This window comes from Arvicanthis niloticus, chromosome X, assembly GCF_011762505.2.
Source record: "Arvicanthis niloticus isolate mArvNil1 chromosome X, mArvNil1.pat.X, whole genome shotgun sequence".
NCBI classification, from domain to species: Eukaryota; Metazoa; Chordata; class Mammalia; order Rodentia; family Muridae; genus Arvicanthis; species Arvicanthis niloticus.
Genome location: NC_047679.1, coordinates 93615062 through 93636103, shown reverse-complemented (window position 1 = coordinate 93636103; position 21042 = coordinate 93615062). Strand labels below are relative to the sequence as shown.

Sequence of the window (21042 nt, the reverse complement as noted above, 5' to 3'; positions counted from 1 at the left end):
CCAAGACAATAAATGCCTTAAAACCATGGACTGCCTCTTTTCATCAGGATCTGCCATGGGGAGCCATGGAGAAAGCCTTTGCCTATAGAGGCACCATCTACACTTACTTAGAAGGCCTCTCTGTGCTCCCAGCCATGACCAAGCTCAAGCCAACTATCATCAAGCCAAGTACTCCTCCTGCAGGACCAGCCAGTACTCCCATGACCCGCATCCATGGCCCCGAGCTAGATCTAGCTTGTGGGCCCCCACTCCATTCTCAGCTCTTCCACGGCTTCCAGTGACACCTGGATGTGAGAACCAGATGGCCCTGGCCTTGTTGCAGGTCCAGGACCCCAGAGCCAGCTCCAGGTGTCCTGCGCCACAGACTGTGCTTTCCTACCCCTGGAGTGGTTACCTGGGGCTTCCCTATAGCCCACCCAGAGACAGCATGAGGTAAGAGAAGTCAATTTACACATCCTGCCTCACTGAGCAGCCGAGCCCTGTGGCAGAGCAGACTCAGGAACCACAACCCTACAATAGTGGAGCCTCAGAAACAAATCCAATTCCAGAAGATCTGATGGATATACACAGGCAAAACTGCTGAGGGGGCGGGAGGCTAGGTACAGCAACAACAGGGCGTCCGGTCTTCTCTGTCGCTAGGAAGTGGGCAACCGGAGGGAAGATGGTTTACATCTCGAATGGTCAAGTGTTGGACAGCCAGAATCAGTCCCCATGGAGATTGTCTTTCATAACAGATTTCTTCTGGGGAATAGCAGAATTCGTGGTCTTTTTTTTCAAAACTCTGCTTCAGCAAGATGTGAAGAAAAGAAGAGGCTACGGGGGCTCCTCTGATTCCAGATACGATGATGGAAGAGGGCCACCAGGAAACCCTCCACGAAGAATGGGTCGGATCAGTCACCTTCGTGGCTCCAGCCCTCCTCCAGTGGCTGGTGGATGAGGAAGGTAAATGTCTGCTCTGAGAAGCAGACACTAGACATACACACGAGTAGAAGGAAGTCATCAGGAGGTGAAGAGCGGCTCATGCAAGAGAAGATGGTGTATGTCCAATCAAGGATTGCTCTGTGTCCTCACAGATGAATGAGGTCATGCTGGGAATTCCCTCTGCAGGATCTGGCCTGACTGATAATGCAGTTCTATAAATGTACATGTTTGTCTCCTTATGTTTTTTGTATAGTTTACTAAAGCATTAATATAGTTTTAGAAAGTAAATATTTTTAGGTTGCAAAATTTGATTGTTCATCTTTATATGATTATACCCAAAATCTTTGATCTAGAAAAAATAAAGGCCATGTATTTAGTCCTGAAAAAAAAAAAAACAACAACTGCTGAATGGTGAGAATATACTGTGGTTGGTATAGTGCAGGAGCACAGAGCCTTTGGTTGGACCCCAGTAGCCTGTAAACTAAGCATGATGACATAAGCCTGTATTTCCAGCACTTAAGAGGTGGAGGCAGAAGGGTTAGAAATTGAAAGTCATTTAAACCTACATAGTGAATGTGAGGTAAAGGCTACTTAAAAAATAGTAGAGAAATCTCACACGAGCACCTTAAAAGCACATCCTGAAGCTCTAGAACAAAAAGACAAAATGACACCCAAAAGAAGTGGTGGCAGGAAATAATAAAACTCAGGGTGGAAATCAATAAAATAGAAAGAGAACAATACAAAAAAATCCATGAAACAAAGTATTGGTTCTTTGACAAGATCACTAAGATCAACAAACTCTTATCCAAGTTAACTAAAGGCAAAGAGAGAATATCAAAATTAGCAAAATGAGAAATCAAGAGGGGGACATAACAACAGACACCTGATAGGTCAGCAAGATTCCCCCAAATGCTTCATCCTACCAGGACACTTACACAACCATGTTAATTGCTGCTGTATTCATAATAGCCAGCAACTGGAAACAACCTACATGTCCATAAACTGAAGAATTGATAAAGAAATGTGGTATATTTATACAATGGAACATTACTCAGCTGTTATAAAAATTGACATCATGAATTTGCAGGCAAATGGATGGAAATAGAAAAAAATCATCCTGAGTAACATAACCCAGTCCCTGGAAAATAAATATTGTATGTATTGACTTATATGTTGATATTGACTGGGCTGGATTGGTTTTTGTCAACTTGCCACAAAGTAAAGTCATCTGAGAGCAGGGAACCTCAATTGAAAAAAATGTTTTCATAAGATTGGGCTGTGCAGGCAAGACTGCAGGGCATTTTCATAATTAATGAATGATGAGGAAGGATTCTGCCCATTGTTGGTACTGCCATCAATGTGCTTGCAGTTCTGAGTTCTCTATGAGAAAGCAGACTGAGCATATCATGTGGAACTAGCCACTAAGCAGTACCCATCCATGGTCTCTGCATTATCTCCTGCCTCCAGGTTCCTGGACCATTTCAATTTCCATTCTGTCTGTCTTCAATGATGAACAGCAATGAAGAAGTGTAAGCCAAATAAGTCCTATCCTCCTCAACTTGCTTTTTGGTCATAGTATTTTGTGACAGCAATAGAAACACTAATTCATTCGATATTAGATAAGTGATGACCGGTCTACAGTCTGTAGATTCACAGAAGTTAGGTATAGAGGAAGGGACTGGGGTGGACACATGGATGCCCATGGTATGGAGAAATAGAATAGATTTTATTGGTGAACTGAGGTGGATAAGAACGAGAAGGTCAGGTGGCATGGTGGAAGGAGGTAGGGTTAAGGGATAGAGTGCAGGGAGAGATGGTTGGAAGAGGGGGCCATTTGATGGATGATATAAAAACCTAGTAAGGTGGCCATTTCCTAAAATATGTGAAGGTGAACCTAAAAAAAATCTAGTAACAAGAAAGACTACGCCTCAACTGGCCATCTTTTACCAAACAACGCTTTCACTACAGGTACTGAGTGCCATTTTATTGAGTTTTGGGCCAAGGGAATGCCATAGAAATCCCCAAACAAGCCAGGCCACTGCTAAGACAATGGGCTGCTCTCTACAAACTGATAAGGGGACTCCATTGCTGAGGAAATATCAACAAGTCATTGAATATGTGGAAATCATGCTGCTGCCTACACAGAGACTACACAGAGACTACACTTACAGTCTAGTTTTCTGATGCTAGAAGATACTTTGGAAGCTAACGAAAGAGAAATGTAAACACCAACCCAGCCACAAAACCTTTGACATGAATCTGTTCTGCCTGCAAAATATGCTAGGTTAATGGTGGCAGAGAATTTGTAGGAGTGACCAAACAGTAACTGATTTCACAAACTAAGGTGCATTCCTCGAGATGGAACCCATAGAAAAGACTGCTTGGGTGACCAAGAACCTGAGACTAGATAGCCCAGATACCTAGGGTACATTCAAGTAATTTCCTACTCTTTGTGATAAGGGAGAGCAGAGATGACTACTTTGTCTCACTTCATCTGTGACAAAATATGGAAACTGTTTTCCTCATCTATTAACAATAACAACCTCCATTGTCTACATAGAAATTCAGCAAAATCACAGTGGGCAGAGAAATCTCTGTAATCACAACTAATTGTAGGTTTTGTTCAACCAATTAATAGTGCTTTTGAAAACTCTCTTTACCAGCAATAAATTGACTATTAGGATTTAAAGTTCTTTCAATAGCTTCTTGCACCTGCTTACTCTTCGCTTCTAATTATATGCAATTATTTTTAATGATATCAACAACTGGCTCAGGATTTCCCTCTGGGTTAGTGGAAAGCATACTGCTACCCTTCCCCCCAACACAAAACATTTCTGTTTTAATTTAAATGCTCATGTCCTGCCTGATTTCTTTCAAAAGAGACTAGAGCTTGGTGTGTTGGGGCCTGCCAGGAATCCTTGCAGTCTATAATATTTGCACTAAGGTGGCTAAAAAAAAGGTCTCAATAGTACAGGGCTAGCCAAGGCTAAATAGGGAAAGCTTGACCTTATGTTTTCCAAGCCAGAAGTGGTGGCACACACCTCTGACCCCACTACTTGGGCACATCTCTGACAGTTCACGGCCAGCATGGTCTAGATGCTGTTTCATAAAACATAACCTACACAGATAGATGATAGATGGATAGATAGATATATGATAGATAGATAGATAGATAGATAGAGACAGAATGATATAATTTGAGATGTCAGCTAAGATCACATGGGTTGGCAAGGCGTGTGGAGGAAGGGACTATAAATAGAACTCCATGGACAGTGACTGAGACTGAGTTTGGCTTGCTGGCATAGCTGAATTCTTGTGGTCTGGAGGTTTCACTGATCTTTACTTCTTGAGAGAGACACAGCCAAGAACTTCTCCCTGCATTCCTGTTGGCCCTGGTGCCTCCAGCTGACTTGTGTTGAGCCTGAGGCCTGGCTGTCTCTGCTAGGTAGTGTCACTACTGCTGATTCCTGTTTGCTATTCTGACTCTGCAGAACTTGATTGTTTGGTATATCCATGAAGTGTTTGCCTGTGGAGGAGAGAGAGCAGCTTCTTCATTTTCCATATTACTTCTCTCGCCTTCTTTTGCTTATTTCTGGGTTCTCAATAGAAGTTATTGTTGGAAGGGTTGAATAAGTCTTTGTGGGATCCAGATTGTGATCTCTGCACTCTGTGGAAAAACACATGCATATCTGTTTCTAAGATGATTAACACATCTGGCCCTTTCCAGGTGCCTGTTAAAAGATCCATCCACATCAATAAAGGAGTAGCAGTCTGCTGTAGGGGAGCCCAGTGTTTTTACATAGGAGTAATATCCTTTATCATCTGTATCAAGGTGATTAATAGTAAATAAAGCATGGCTTAATAATTGATGAGGAGAATAGTAATGATCACTAGATTTTAACCTTTGAAGTTGCACCTTAAGATTTTGATGAGTCCTTTCTATGATAGTCTGACCTTGGGGGTTATATGGAATTCCCGTTGTATGTTTTATACCCCATTGACTGCAAAACTTTGCAAAGCTCGAGACGTATAAGCTGGAGCTTTTTCAGTTTTCTTTTTGGCACAACCTAAGGAGGAGAAGCATATGATACTATGTTCTATGACATGTTTTACAGCCTCCCAGGTTCTTGTAGTGGCAACGCTTACATGAGAGTTGTGTCTACAGTAACATGTACATAGGCTACTTTCCAAATTCTGGGATATGAGTTAAGTCCATTTGCCACAAATCTTGAGCTTTAAGCCTCCTTGCATTGACTCCCATTTTTAATGGATGATATACATCTGGACAATGTTCACAGTCCTTCACAATTTGCCTAGCCTGTTCTCTCGTCAAATTAGGCCAATGCATTCTGATGATGTAAAGCATGACTTTCTTTTTTTTAATTTTTATTTTATTTTGTTTGGTTTTTCGAGACAGGGTTTCTCTGTATAGCCCTGGCTGTCCTGGAACTCACTCTGTAGACCAGGCTGACCTCGAACTCAGAAATCCACCTGCCTCTGCCTCCCAAGTGCTGGGATTAAAGGCATGCGCCACCACCGCCCGGCTTTTATTTTATATTTTATTTACATTTTAGATGCCATCCCCTTTCCCCATTTCCCCTCCCTAGAAAACCCCTATCCCATGACCCCTTTTCCTTTTGCTTTTATACAATTTTTAAAAATGTTAATCAAAGGCTTTATAAATTTGGTAATGTTCGAACTGAAGTGTAACCCAATACTCAACCTAGATATAAAAACTATCTTTGACTGGTGGAAACACGTGAACATCTGCCTCCATGCCCCCTCCACTTTCTCTCTCTTTCTCTCTCTCATCACCTAGCTTCTCCTCTCCTTCATCTTCTCCTCTCCTTATTCCTTCTCTTCCTCTCAGTACTCCTCCACCTTAGCTCCTCCTACATATCACCCTTCTGTTAAAATAAAACTTTTCTCTCAAAATACAATTAGAGCATAATTATGCCAATTTGTACCAGTGAGGTACAAGATAGTCCTAATACCCAGTTCATCATTTTGTTGACTAACCAGAACCTCTGTCATCTCTCCTAACTAAAAACACTTAGTTCTGAACCTGGCTTTTTTCTTGGCTTTAGAATGAATGTCAGCTGAAAACCATCCACTCAAATCTTTTCTCTCAAAGTAAATAGCCAGGATTGGCTATGAGACTATAAGTTTTCAACCCTGTCAGAAATCCAGAATGACTGAGTTAACTGAAATTATGGGAAGCACAAAGCATAGCTTCTAAAACTTAGCCAATTTATAGAGACCACTGAACACCTGGACAGTCCCTATACTACATAACACTGGAGCATCAAATCTTCAGCCTTCTGGCCCAGAATCATCTGACAGACCTAGTGATGCAGAATTATTAAGGGCTGATTACTCTGTCTAGGCAGATATAATCAGTCGACTATTCTGCAAGTGTGTCCTTTTCTGGACAGTATTTTGTCTGTAGATGGAAAGAGGCGATTTTTGCCTAGTGGCTGTCACCGCACAACTGGAGTAACTCCAAGGATGCTCAATTTCTTCTTAGAATCCATGACAGGAAGCTGTCAGGAGCAGACAGGTCTCTAATCAAAATGAACATTAATATAGAAATATTTGTAACGTCAATTCTTTGGACTTCTGATGTTTTTAAAACCAACTATCCATGTAAGGTAACCTGGACTGTTGTCTGTTCTGAACATAGGCTTGAAATGTTGCCCTTGCTTTGCTGTGGCAGAGGTCATACCCCGGACCACTGCTCGTGACGCATCTATACATACTTTAATGTAATCTTGTACAGTCTGTGTTTAATGATTGGTCTATTTAGTTCCTGGCAGAGAGTATTGGCATTTTCCCATGCAAGTTGTTTTAATAATGTGTCAGAGCCCTTAGAGGGAAGAAGCATCCTGCCTAACGTTTCTTCCAATCTAGCAATAAAGTCTTCATATCGCTCATCTTGTTTTGTTTGATTCCTAATAGAGTTGTCTTTCCATCAATAGGAGGGAGCCTTCTACAAACAGCTACTGCAATCTTGGAAACTTCTTCTAGTACTTCCCTTTTTAAACCAACTTGTTCCTGGGGGGAAGCATTGTCTTCTCTACCCAAGAGCATTGACATCCTAGGTTGATCTGACTTCTTGAAGGCTAAATTCTGAACCACTTCCTTGCTCTATCCTTATATTCAGTCGGTCCACACTATAAACTGTCCAGGACTAAAAGTGGACTTTGCAGTCTGAAGCCAATCAAAAGGAGTTAGCCACATGCTACCCAACATTTCCACAATCTGTAGAGTGTATGGAGCACTCTGCCCAATGCTCTTAACAAAACACTGTAGGTCTTTAAGAGTTTTTAAAGGAAGAGGTTCCCATTGGGGTGTCTCCCCTTCAAAAATTGTTACTGGGAAGCAAAAGTCCAAGTCTCCTTTTGGCCTGGCTTATTTTATGGCCCCTAAAAATCCCCATTAGTTGGCATTTTTTCTTTCAAGCTTGGCTAATTTTGTTTTAAAAGTAGAAGGGGCAGTAGCTGAGGCTAAAATATCATCTATTTCTGTCCTTTTTTCTTTCTTTCTTTCTTTCTTTCTTTTTTTTTTTTTTTTTTTTTTTTTTTTTTTTTTTTTTGAGACGGGGTTTCTCTGTATAGCCTTGGTTGTCCTGGAACTCACTCTGTAGACCAGGCTGGCCTCGAACTCAGAATCCACCTGTCTCTGCCTCCCAAGTACTGGGATTAAAGGTGTGCGCCACCACTGCCAGGCCCTAGAAGGATTTTTATCATGAAAATGATCCCTTTCTTTAGCAATATAATATTCCTCTGTTCTATCATCCAGTTCTTGTTGTTCCTCATCACTTAACCAGTCACCCCCTGGTTGTGCCTTGAGGAGATTAGTGGTAAATGAGGAGATATTATATGATTTAGTTTCTGTCCTCAGAGGTGTTACCTCATCCTCTGAGGATGCTTCTTCTGCAAAGAATTCCATTTCTGGTTTTTCTGAAAAGAGGTCTCTAATTTTTACCCAAAATGAGAATGCTTGAACCAGGACCTGTCTAGGGCCATGGCATTCATAAATTCTCATCTCTTGTCCTACCTATTAGTTTTAAGAAAAAGTCTGACCGCAGCTCAGAACAGACCACTCCAGACCACGAGGTTCCAAGGGGGAGGAGGTTTATTCAGGGGATAGGGCAAAGGTGGGGAGAGGAAGGTGGAAGAGATAAGAGAAAAGAGAAGTAGAGGCCAGCCATGACCATGTGGAGAGAGAGGAAGGTGGGGGAGGGGGTAGCGAGGGTAAGAGAGAGAGAAAGGGTAAGAGAGTAAGAGGAAGATAGCAAGAGAGTGAGGAGGGAGCAAGCAGCCCTTTTATAGTGGATCAGGCCTACCTGGTGGTTGCCAGGTAACTGTGGGGAGGAGCATACCTGGCTGTTGCCAGGTAACTGGGGAGGTGGAGTTTAGACAGAATACTAACACTACCTTTTTCCAATTTTCTAAAGACAGTCTTCCTTCCTCTGGGAACCATGGGCTGACACTCAGTACAAAGTCATAAAATGCTGCCAAACTCTTCTTTGAGGGTTTGGCACCTCTACTTTCTAGCATATGATTTAATACTGTCAAGAACAAGCCTCTGTACTTAGACTGTGAATGCCCCATGATTTTCATCTTCTCATCTTCTTAACTCGATGTTTCTCTATAGAGGAGTCTGCAACACTCTGAAGAAGTTCCATTCTTACCTGAAAAGGTGTCTTTAGAAAAAGGAGAGAGAAGGCTTACCTGTTTCGAGCCCCACCATTTGGGTGTCACATAAAAAGCTTCTTCCACATCATGGCAGTGTGTAGTTAGAAGCAGTGAATAAATGAGAAAAGGGTTCCAGAATGTTGGCAGCTTTAATGAGAAAATAAAGAGCTACCATCATGAATGCTGATTGCAATTTTACTTTTCACTCAAAACTGCTTTTGATCTGGGTCTATTTCTTAAATGCTCATATTATTAAAATGTTATGTTCATATCAAATTCAGAGTGGGAAAAGTTCATCATCAAACATGGTCTTAGCTTTCAGGGGATAACTTTACTGGTAGGATGGATTCTGCTGAAACAGCATGTACTCCCTCATTTCCCCCCCTGCATGTTAGATCCCTTGTCACGGCTTCAGAGATGTACTGGTATGTTTCATTTCTCCTTCTGAAACTCAAGACTAGAAATAAAATCAGCATAAATGCTTTGAAATAATTACACCCTGTTTTTGTGCCTTATAAGGACTTTACCAGCTGGAGGGTTTTGTAAAATTAATTGTCAGCTGCTGCCATTTTCTGGCTCTCTCTGACTTCTTAATGGCATTGAAATTGTTCTCTTCCAGTCCAGTCCTAAGAAAGGCCCTTTGTGATTTGCTAATACTAGCAACTAAATGACACAATGCAAATAGGATTATCATCTACTGAAAAAGTACAGGAAGGTAGCCAAGTAGAACTTATGAAGAAAGATGACACAAGATTACACAATTTCTCTACCTCCTCACCCCCCCCCTTTTATGACTTGATTTCTCTGTGTAAATCCTGGCCAATATGGGTCTCTCTCTCTCTCTCTCTCTCTCTCTCTCTCTCTCTCTCTGTCTCTATCTATCTATCTATCTATCTATCTATCTATCAACCTCTCTATACACGAGGCTGGTCTTAAACACAGGGATCGACCTGCCTCTGCCTCCAGACTTTTGGGATTAAATGTGTGTATTGTTGCCTGGCTAGATGATACACATTCTAATCACTAAATATGTGAAGGATAAATATCCTCAGGAGTTCCAAAGTTTTACAAAAATCTGAAAGCCATTGGTTCAAGTGAGACCCAAGAGTTTGAACTGATTTTTCTTCTTTTATTTGGGTCCAGTTTAGTGTCTCTGACACGTGGTGTTTTAGGCAGTATAAATAGGACTCAAGGGTCTAGGAGAGGGCCTTGGCTTGATTGCATAGTTAAATGCTTCTTGGTCTCCTGTGTTCCCTGTCTTCAATGCCTCCAGAGAAGCAGCACTGAGAATTTCTCCTGATGTACATGCTAGTCCAGTGCCTCCTTCTGACTAGTGCCTTCAGCTGAGTCCTGGTTGTTCTAGATACTTCGTGCCACTGCTGTTATCCTGACATTACTGAACTGGACTGCTGGTGTAGCCATGAAGATATTCAGAGTGGATCCAGCTGCAGCTGCCAACCTGTGAATGGAGCTGCTCATTAACTGACAAAACAGATGGGATTGCTCCAAAGAACTATTTCGGAACAGGTCCACTTCCTCCATATCCTTTCTTTTCCAATACCTCTGGTGGGTGGTGGGCTAGAAGGCAAGTTATGAAAAGTTATGAAAAGTAGGCTTTGAAGAATTACAGTTACACACTGGTCTACTGGGAATACTATTGTATTGAAAGATTAAGTATATCATGGCAATACTTTAGAAACTAGTAACATTTGTATCACAGGGACCACAAAATTTAATTCCTTCAGCCATCAGAATATTAACAAAACATCAAAGGTAAAACTGGAAATTAACACAAGCAAAGCTATAGCACAATGTTCAGAGTAACACAAACAATCACTTTTGGGCATCATTAGAGAACATTTGTCAAGTTTGAAGCACTCTTATTATCCATATATAAAAACCATGCTGCACAAGTTTACTGATATCATATGACACAGTCTTAGAAGATTTTTGAGCTGAAGTTTCTGATGAAAAGATGGTTTCTAAGCTCTGTACTAGTGATCCTTAAATGCCCAGTTTTCCCCAGGGCCATCATCTCTATAACTAAAAGGTAGAGGGACATTTTTTTGAGTCTGTTGGAAGAGGCATTTACAATTATGGATTCTTCTTAAGTGTCAAAAACTATTCCACAAGGTGCATGGCTAATTTCACAATGCTTCTCCACTGTAAGCATTTAGCTTAGTTCCTGTAACATGTGTGACAGACATGTGATTCTTATTGAAGATATAACTAATTTGGGTGCCAGAATAATAGTCAATATTTTAGTGAATTACAGATTTTTGACTCTAGAATGGTTAACACCTTATTGCAAAATATATTTTTAAAGTAGCTGATGCCTCTTATCAAAATAAGAACACCTTTGAGAAGCTGTATAGATAGGTAAACATGAAATAGTACTGGCTGTTCATCACAATGAACTGTCTACAATTCACTGGACCCACACAGTAGTTTACTGCTCTTTGTAGCTGCACTTGAAAGGAAATGACTCATTCTAATGATGGGTGCACATGAGGGAGCAAAAGACATTAACCAGGAAAGTGATAGCAAGGAACTTTAAAACAAAAAAAAGAAAACTACAGAGATAACTACCCTAGACATAGGAATGGGGCGAGGTGGGTCTGGGGTTGGCAGGGAGGACATTAACTGCTTCAAGATCTCTGGCCACAAAAGCTACCAAGTCCTGAGATGCTGAGACAGCTCAGGGAAGCAGGATAGGCTGCCCCCACAGCCTGACTCTCTGTGTGTTAGTAACAAGGGGAGGTGGGGGTTGGGAGGGCATTCTGTAAGGCAGCTGCTGGGGAGCCTCAAAGAAAAGCAAGGGGGACCTGGATCACTCTGGGTGAACAGGGACGGGCAGGACAAGTGGCCCACAAGAAGCCAGATGCAGCCCTGGGTGCAGATGCCTGTTGTAGAGAGGTCCCTTGACCCTGTGCAACCTAAGATGTCCTGCCTGCACTAGGCTCAGGACCTGAGAGGCTGTGCTTCCCGAGTCAGGCTAGCCAAAGCCTGTGCGGGCGGGACCTGTCCTCTGGTCAGCTGGATCCTGCTCGCTCAGCTCACAGGCCTCTCCTGGGCCAAGAAGCCCTCAGGAGTCCCTAGTCCCGCGTGTGCAGCAGAATCGAGCGGCTCCCAAGCAGGTCTGCCGCCATGTTCAGAGGAGAAGCAGGGACGTGCAGTCGGAATCCTCAAAACACTTCCGCTTGATGGCAGTAGCGCACTGAGAATGCCAACTGCTAGGCGCCCTAGGCACTCTCCCTCCGCCCTTCCTGATGCAAAAACGCCAACCAGCTACCACCAGCCACCAACATGGCGGCAAGCACTGAGGCTCCCACTGGCCAGAGATGAGTGTCCATGCAGGACACTGGGGATGCCTAAGAGACGTTTTTGTATGTTGTTGGGTGGCGCCCGTGTGTGTGTGTGTGTGTGTGTGTGTGTGTGTGTGTGTGTGTGTGTGTGTGTGTGTGTGTATACAGGCGGCACTCACGCCCCCGGGTGTTGACTCTCGCCTGCCAATACTGCTGGGGAATCTGGATGAAGGCACAGAAGTTTCAGGGCCAGTAGGGTGTGCATGGCGGAAAGGGAAGGGTCACCCATCACAGGCACTCTTCAACTGCAGGGCACCTGCCAGCCACTGACTGGTGCAGCAGTGAGGCCAGTGAGCACTAAGAGGCTTGAGCAGACACTTGCAAAAAACCCTCCAGGAGCCCTACCTAAACTGCTTGCCAATCTGGACCACAGGGGCGGAGCCTCCAGGAGCTGACCACGCCCATTCAGTGGCCCAGCCAGGCCACTGGGACTGGCCCAGAGATTGATCCAGCACCTGCCTGCCTGGCCCCGCCCACACGGGTGTCCACTAAAGCTGATAGCCAGTTGTCTTCTTGGGGATGCAGACTCCAGGGTTTCTGGGCACATTCTCTCAAGTTGCCAGGTCAAGGATGCCAGCCTAGAAGGCCCTCCCAGGATGAGCCTGGGCTGGTAGGGCACCCGGGTGGTGGTGTCAGACAGCTCTTGGGGCACAGGGAAGGTGAACAGAGGCCACAAGAGGTGGGGCTGGGGAACCAACCCCCTCCATGAAACAACTAGGCCCAACACTGGCTTCCCACCTAGCAGCAGAAGGCTCTGCAGTGGACCCAGGGCAATGGGTGGGTGCTCTGTGTGGCCCTGAGGCCTTCAGTTGCCCTGGCCTGAGCCTGAGTGCAGTGGCAGGTGAAAAGAAGCCCCTGACCTTCAGCCCCGCCCTCAACAAACAAACAAACAAACAAAAACAAAAACCAACAAACAAAAAAGCAAAAAAAAAAAAAGCAAAAACAAAAACAAAACCCTTGGTCTACTTACCCCGAGCACACAGGGTGGTATCTCAGGTACCCCTAGATATGAGTTCTGGTGGATGCTGCCCCACAAAGTCATCCAGTCATCTGTCCACCTCAGAGGCCCAGAGGGGCTGGCCGACCACTTCCACAATCTCGCCTGCAGGCCACCTAGCACCCTGAGCTGGGGACAAGGACATATCAAAAGAAGGAATGAATATTCCCATCCCAACCTGGCCCCTTGACAACCAGGCCCTGGCCTCAGGCCCCCAATTCTAAGCACCTACTAAGTAAGCATCTCCAGGTGACCAGGAAACCAAGCAACCAGGCAACCATTATGAGCTAATTCCAGCTCCCTCACAATCTCTCCCCTCTCCATAATCCTCTACCCTACCTTCACCACACCCCAGCCCTTCACCAACCACCATGCAGCACTCAGAGGACACTTGGTTCTCCTTCCTTCCTCCAAAGTCCCCAAGTCACTCTCACCATAGACCCTTCTTTCTGTTGCCTAGTACACACCCACCTCCCTCCCTCCCTCCCTATCTATCTATCTATCTATCTATCTATCTATCTATCTATCTATCGGTGTATCTATCTATCAAGCAATCTATCTAACTTTTTCCTATCTGCCTACCAAACTACATATCTACCTACCTACTACACACCTCCTACTACCTCCTTTTGTCTCACCAATATATACACTTCCAGGTACATCTTCCAGGCTAGAAGGGCCTCTCTGTTTACCAGATGCTGTATGCCATGGTCATTTAAGAAATGTTTCTCACTATCCACCAGCAAGCCTTCCTTTCATGAGCACTGAGAGTCTCCAGAGGTCCACCCGTGCACTGTCCTTAAGTCACAGCTCCTGGAAGAAGACCCCTCTAACAACCTCCAGGAGAGAAGCCTGCCATTGCTTTCTTTCCACTTCTCCCTCCCTACCAAGCTTCCTGGAGGCATCTGCTCTGATACAACCAGGAGAGCTCTGTCTCTCTCCAGGCAGGCCTGCTCTGAGTTCTCCGAGGTGCAAGGCCGCCCGCATACCCCAAGGAAGGATGGTTCCTGCCACCCTCCATAGTATTTATTACCAAGCAATTTTCTCATCGATCCACCACGACAGAAGTACCATCAGGAACAACCCCCCTGCTGTCCCCCTGGGGCCTTTCTACACCTTGTGCCCACCCGACCTATGGCCTGGGCATACATACAGCCTTTAAGGGGTTCCACCTACATCCAAACCTGGCCTTCCCAGACAATGCTGAGCTCAGCACCATAAGAAAGGATATACCCCAGGCCCAAACTGCACCTACTTCAGGGGCCATGCAGGGCCTAGTTTCCTGACTAGAGGACACACAGTAGATAGATACATAGAAACACACACACACAGACACACAGAGAGAGAAAGAGAGAGAGAGAGAGAGAGAGAGAGAGAGAGAGAGAGAGAGAGAGAGAGAGAGAATGGGAGAGAGAGGTACAGACAGAGACAAATCTGGTCTCAGTTTTCGGGGATCCTACACTGCCCGTCTGTTTATTCTAGAACCAAGTCTATTCTTCCAGAAATCCCTGGACATGGCAGAGAAGGCCAGGTGTGTTTTGAGCCTTCCTCCTGGCTCATCTGTCTGGATGTTAGGGATAGTAAGCTAGTCAGGAGAAGGTCTGACTATGCTGCCTGTTTGTGTGTCAGGCATCAGAGCCAGGAAGGAGACATTCAAGGGTCCCGGCCTGGATGGTTTCCTGGCAGCCTGGCCTGTTTTGGACACCCTTGAGACTACAGCACACTCTGGCTGTTTCTACTCACTTTGGCCCAGAGGCAAGACACTGCCTAGGCACACAGTGAGGTTGCTTGCATAGGATCATGGGGGAGCCTCCCAGACCATTGAAGGGTTTGGGGGACTTGGGTGGTTTTTCTGACAGGCCTGGGGCTCCTACAACTACCTGAGGCACAGCTGCAGGACAGAGCCTTTTCTTAATAATAATCATTGGAGGAAAAAAAAAAAAAAAAGGAAAGACAGAGATAACCACCCTAGACATAGGAACGGGGCGAGGTGGGTCTGGGGTTGGCAGGGAGGGCATTAACTGCTTCAAGATCTCTGGCCACAAAAGCTACCAAGTCCTGAGATGCTGAGACAGCTCAGGGAAGCAGGATAGGCTGCCCCCACAGCCTGACTCTCTGTGTGTTAGTAACAAGGGGAGGTGGGGGTTGGGAGGGCATTCTGTAAGGCAGCTGCTGGGGAGCCTCAAAGAAAAGCAAGGGGGACCTGGATCACTCTGGTGAACAGGGACGGGCAGGACAAGTGGCCCACAAGAAGCCAGATGCAGCCCTGGGTGCAGATGCCTGTTGTAGAGAGGTCCCTTGACCCTGTGCAACCTAAGATGTCTGCCTGCACTAGGCTCAGGACCTGAGAGGCTGTGCTTCCCGAGTCAGGCTAGCCAAAGCCTGTGCGGGCGGGACCTGTCCTCTGGTCAGCTGGATCCTGCTCGCTCAGCTCACAGGCCTCTCCTGGGCCAAGAAGCCCTCAGGAGTCCCTAGTCCCGCGTGTGCAGCCAGAATCGAGCGGCTCCCAAGCAGGTCTGCCGCCATGTTCAGAGAGAAGCAGGGACGTGCAGTCGGAATCCTCAAAACACTTCCGCTTGATGGCAGTAGCGCACTGAGAATGCCAACTGCTAGGCCGCCTAGGCACTCTCCCTCCGCCCTTCCTGATGCAAAAAACGCCAACCAGCTACCACCAGCCACCAACATGGCGGCAAAGCACTGAGGCTCCCACTGGCCAGAGATGAGTGTCCATGCAGGACACTGGGGATGCCTAAGAGACGTTTTTGTATGTTGTTGGGTGGCGCCCGTGTGTGTGTGTGTGTGTGTGTGTGTGTGTGTGTGTGTGTGTGTGTGTGTGTGTGTATACAGGCGCACTCACGCCCCCGGGTGTTGACTCTCGCCTGCCAATACTGCTGGGGAATCTGGATGAAGGCACAGAAGTTTCAGGGCCAGTAGGGTGTGCATGGCGGAAAGGGAAGGGTCACCCATCACAGGCACTCTTCAACTGCAGGGCACCTGCCAGCCACTGACTGGTGCAGCAGGAGGCCAGTGAGCACTAAGAGGCTTGAGCAGACACTTGCAAAAAAACCCTCCAGGAGCCCTACCTAAACTGCTTGCCAATCTGGACCACAGGGGCGGAGCCTCCAGGAGCTGACCACGCCCATTCAGTGCCCAGCCAGGCCACTGGGACTGGCCCAGAGATTGATCCAGCACCTGCCTGCCTGGCCCCGCCCACACGGGTGTCCACTAAAGCTGATAGCCAGTTGTCTTCTTGGGGATGCAGACTCCAGGGTTTCTGGGCACATTCTCTCAAGTTGCCAGGTCAAGGATGCCAGCCTAGAAGGCCCTCCCAGGATGAGCCTGGGCTGGTAGGGCACCCGGGTGGTGGTGTCAGACAGCTCTTGGGGCACAGGGGAAGGTGAACAGAGGCCACAAGAGGTGGGGCTGGGGAACCAACCCCCTCCATGAAACACTAGGCCCAACACTGGCTTCCCACCTAGCAGCAGAAGGCTCTGCAGTGGACCCAGGGCAATGGGTGGGGTGCTCTGTGTGGCCCTGAGGCCTTCAGTTGCCCTGGCCTGAGCCCTGAGTGCAGTGGCAGGTGAAAAGAAGCCCCTGACCTTCAGCCCCGCCCTCAACAAACAAACAAACAAACAAACAAAAAAAAAAGCAAAAAAAAAAAAACAAAACCCTTGGTCTACTTACCCGAGCACACAGGGTGGTATCTCAGGTACCCCTAGATATGAGTTCTGGTGGATGCTGCCCCACAAAGTCATCCAGTCATCTGTCCACCTCAGAGGCCCAGAGGGGCTGGCCGACCACTTCCACAATCTCGCCTGCAGGCCACCTAGCACCCTGAGCTGGGGACAAGGACATATCAAAAGAAGGAATGAATATTCCATCCCAACCTGGCCCCTTGACAACCAGGCCCTGGCCTCAGGCCCCCAATTCTAAGCACCTACTAAGTAAGCATCTCCAGGTGACCAGGAAACCAAGCAACCAGGCAACCATTATGAGCTAATTCCAGCTCCCTCACAATCTCTCCCCTCTCCATAATCCTCTACCCTACCTTCACCACACCCCAGCCCTTCACCAACCACCATGCAGCACTCAGAGGACACTTGGTTCTCCTTCCTTCCTCCAAAGTCCCCAAGTCACTCTCACCATAGACCCTTTTTTCTGTTGCCTAGTACACACCCACCTCCCTCCCTCCCTCCCTCCATCCCTCCCTCCCTCCCTATCTATCTATCTATCTATCTATCTATCGGTGTATCTATCTATCAAGCAATCTATCTAACTTTTTCCTATCTGCCTACCAAACTACATATCTACCTACCTACTACACACCTCCTACTACCTCCTTTTGTCTCACCAATATATACACTTCCAGGTACATCTTCCAGGCTAGAAGGGCCTCTCTGTTTACCAGATGCTGTATGCCATGGTCATTTAAGAAATGTTTCTCACTATCCACCAGCAAGCCTTCCTTTCATGAGCACTGAGAGTCTCCAGAGGTCCACCCGTGCACTGTCCTTAAGTCACAGCTCCTGGAAGAAGACCCCTCTAACAACCTCCAGGAGAGAAGCCTGCCATTGCTTTCTTTCCACTTCTCCCTCCCTACCAAGCTTCCTGGAGGCATCTGCTCTGATACAACCAGGAGAGCTCTGTCTCTCTCCAGGCAGGCCTGCTCTGAGTTCTCCGAGGTGCAAGGCCGCCCGCAATCCCCAAGGAAGGATGGTTCCTGCCACCCTCCATAGTATTTATTACCAAGCAATTTTCTCATCGATCCACCACGACAGAAGTACCATCAGGAACAACCCCCCTGCTGTCCCCCTGGGGCCTTTCTACACCTTGTGCCCACCCGACCTATGGCCTGGGCATACATACAGCCTTTAAGGGGTTCCCCTACATCCAAACCTGGCCTTCCCAGACAATGCTGAGCTCAGCACCATAAGAAAGGATATACCCCAGGCCCAAACTGCACCTACTTCAGGGCCATGCAGGGCCTAGTTTCCTGACTAGAGGACACACAGTAGATAGATACATAGAAACACACACACACAGACACACAGAGAGAGAAAGAGAGAGAGAGAGAGAGAGAGAGAGAGAGAGAGAGAGAGAGAGAGAGGAGAGAATGGGAGAGAGAGGTACAGACAGAGACAAATCTGGTCTCAGTTTTCGGGGATCCTACACTGCCCGTCTGTTTATTCTAGAACCAAGTCTATTCTTCCAGAAATCCCTGGACATGGCAGAGAAGGCCAGGTGTGTTTTGAGCCTTCCTCCTGGCTCATCTGTCTGGATGTTAGGGATAGTAAGCTAGTCAGGAGAAGGTCTGACTATGCTGCCTGTTTGTGTGTCAGGCATCAGAGCCAGGAAGGAGACATTCAAGGGTCCCGGCCTGGATGGTTTCCTGGCAGCCTGGCCTGTTTTGGACACCCTTGAGACTACAGCACACTCTGGCTGTTTCTACTCACTTTGGCCCAGAGGCAAGACACTGCCTAGGCACACAGTGAGGTTGCTTGCATAGGATCATGGGGGAGCCTCCCAGACCATTGAAGGGTTTGGGGGACTTGGGTGGTTTTTCTGACAGGCCTGGGGCTCCTACAACTACCTGAGGCACAGCTGCAGGACAGAGCCTTTTCTTAATAATAATCATTGGAGGAAAAAAAAAAAAAAAAGGAAAGACAGAGATAACCACCCTAGACATAGGAACGGGGCGAGGTGGGTCTGGGGTTGGCAGGGAGGGCATTAACTGCTTCAAGATCTCTGGCCACAAAAGCTACCAAGTCCTGAGATGCTGAGACAGCTCAGGGAAGCAGGATAGGCTGCCCCCACAGCCTGACTCTCTGTGTGTTAGTAACAAGGGGAGGTGGGGGTTGGGAGGGCATTCTGTAAGGCAGCTGCTGGGGAGCCTCAAAGAAAAGCAAGGGGGACCTGGATCACTCTGGTGAACAGGGACGGGCAGGACAAGTGGCCCACAAGAAGCCAGATGCAGCCCTGGGTGCAGATGCCTGTTGTAGAGAGGTCCCTTGACCCTGTGCAACCTAAGATGTCTGCCTGCACTAGGCTCAGGACCTGAGAGGCTGTGCTTCCCGAGTCAGGCTAGCCAAAGCCTGTGCGGGCGGGACCTGTCCTCTGGTCAGCTGGATCCTGCTCGCTCAGCTCACAGGCCTCTCCTGGGCCAAGAAGCCCTCAGGAGTCCCTAGTCCCGCGTGTGCAGCCAGAATCGAGCGGCTCCCAAGCAGGTCTGCCGCCATGTTCAGAGAGAAGCAGGGACGTGCAGTCGGAATCCTCAAAACACTTCCGCTTGATGGCAGTAGCGCACTGAGAATGCCAACTGCTAGGCCGCCTAGGCACTCTCCCTCCGCCCTTCCTGATGCAAAAAAACGCCAACCAGCTACCACCAGCCACCAACATGGCGGCAAAGCACTGAGGCTCCCACTGGCCAGAGATGAGTGTCCATGCAGGACACTGGGGATGCCTAAGAGACGTTTTTGTATGTTGTTGGGTGGCGCCCGTGTGTGTGTGTGTGTGTGTGTGTGTGTGTGTGTGTGTGTGTGTGTGTGTGTATACAGGCGCACTCACGCCCCCGGGTGTTGACTCTCGCCTGCCAATACTGCTGGGGAATCTGGATGAAGGCACAGAAGTTTCAGGGCCAGTAGGGTGTGCATGGCGGAAAGGGAAGGGTCACCCATCACAGGCACTCTTCAACTGCAGGGCACCTGCCAGCCACTGACTGGTGCAGCAGGAGGCCAGTGAGCACTAAGAGGCTTGAGCAGACACTTGCAAAAAAACCCTCCAGGAGCCCTACCTAAACTGCTTGCCAATCTGGACCACAGGGGCGGAGCCTCCAGGAGCTGACCACGCCCATTCAGTGCCCAGCCAGGCCACTGGGACTGGCCCAGAGATTGATCCAGCACCTGCCTGCCTGGCCCCGCCCACACGGGTGTCCACTAAAGCTGATAGCCAGTTGTCTTCTTGGGGATGCAGACTCCAGGGTTTCTGGGCACATTCTCTCAAGTTGCCAGGTCAAGGATGCCAGCCTAGAAGGCCCTCCCAGGATGAGCCTGGGCTGGTAGGGCACCCGGGTGGTGGTGTCAGACAGCTCTTGGGGCACAGGGGAAGGTGAACAGAGGCCACAAGAGGTGGGGCTGGGGAACCAACCCCCTCCATGAAACACTAGGCCCAACACTGGCTTCCCACCTAGCAGCAGAAGGCTCTGCAGTGGACCCAGGGCAATGGGTGGGGTGCTCTGTGTGGCCCTGAGGCCTTCAGTTGCCCTGGCCTGAGCCCTGAGTGCAGTGGCAGGTGAAAAGAAGCCCCTGACCTTCAGCCCCGCCCTCAACAAACAAACAAACAAACAAACAAAAAAACAAAAAAAAGCAAAAAAAAAAAAAAACAAAAAACAAAACCCTTGGTCTACTTACCCGAGCACACAGGGTGGTATCTCAGGTACCCCTAGATATGAGTTCTGGTGGATGCTGCCCCACAAAGTCATCCAGTCATCTGTCCACCTCAGAGGCCCAGAGGGGCTGGCCGACCACTTCCACACTCTCGCCTGCAGGCCACCTAGCACCCTGAGCTGGGGACAAGGACATATCAAAAGAAGGAATGAATATCCCATCCCAACCTGGCCCCTTGACAACCAGGCCCTGGCCTCAGGCCCCCAATTCTAAGCACCTACTAAGTAAGCATCTCCAGGTGACCAGGAAACCAAGCAACCAGGCAACCATTATGAGCTAATTCCAGCTCCCTCACAATCTCTCCCCTCTCCATAATCCTCTACCCTACCTTCACCACACCCCAGCCCTTCACCAACCACCATGCAGCACTCAGAGGACACTTGGTTCTCCTTCCTTCCTCCAAAGTCCCCAAGTCACTCTCACCATAGACCCTTCTTTCTGTTGCCTAGTACACACCCACCTCCCTCCCTCCCTCCCTCCCTCCCTATCTATCTAATCTATCTATCTATCTATAGGTGTATCTATCTATCAAGCAATCTATCTAACTTTTTCCTATCTGCCTACCAAACTACATATCTACCTACCTACTACACACCTCCTACTACCTCCTTTTGTCT

At 47.5% G+C, this 21042-nt stretch overlaps 1 long non-coding RNA gene and 1 pseudogene across 1 annotated transcript; one reads left to right on the top strand and one right to left on the bottom strand.

Moving 5' to 3' along the window:
* The first annotated feature begins 557 nt into the window (after positions 1-557).
* On the top strand, positions 558-4700 carry LOC117694445 (selenoprotein K pseudogene; annotated as a pseudogene).
* An 8263-nt stretch (positions 4701-12963) lies between these two features.
* On the bottom strand, positions 12964-20542 carry LOC143435459 (uncharacterized). The gene is made up of 3 exons (XR_013105783.1): positions 20390-20542; positions 16668-16822; positions 12964-13112 (listed from the first exon to the last, which is right to left on the bottom strand). It is a non-coding gene; the product is annotated as an uncharacterized LOC143435459 (long non-coding RNA).
* Positions 20543-21042: the final 500 nt, after the last annotated feature.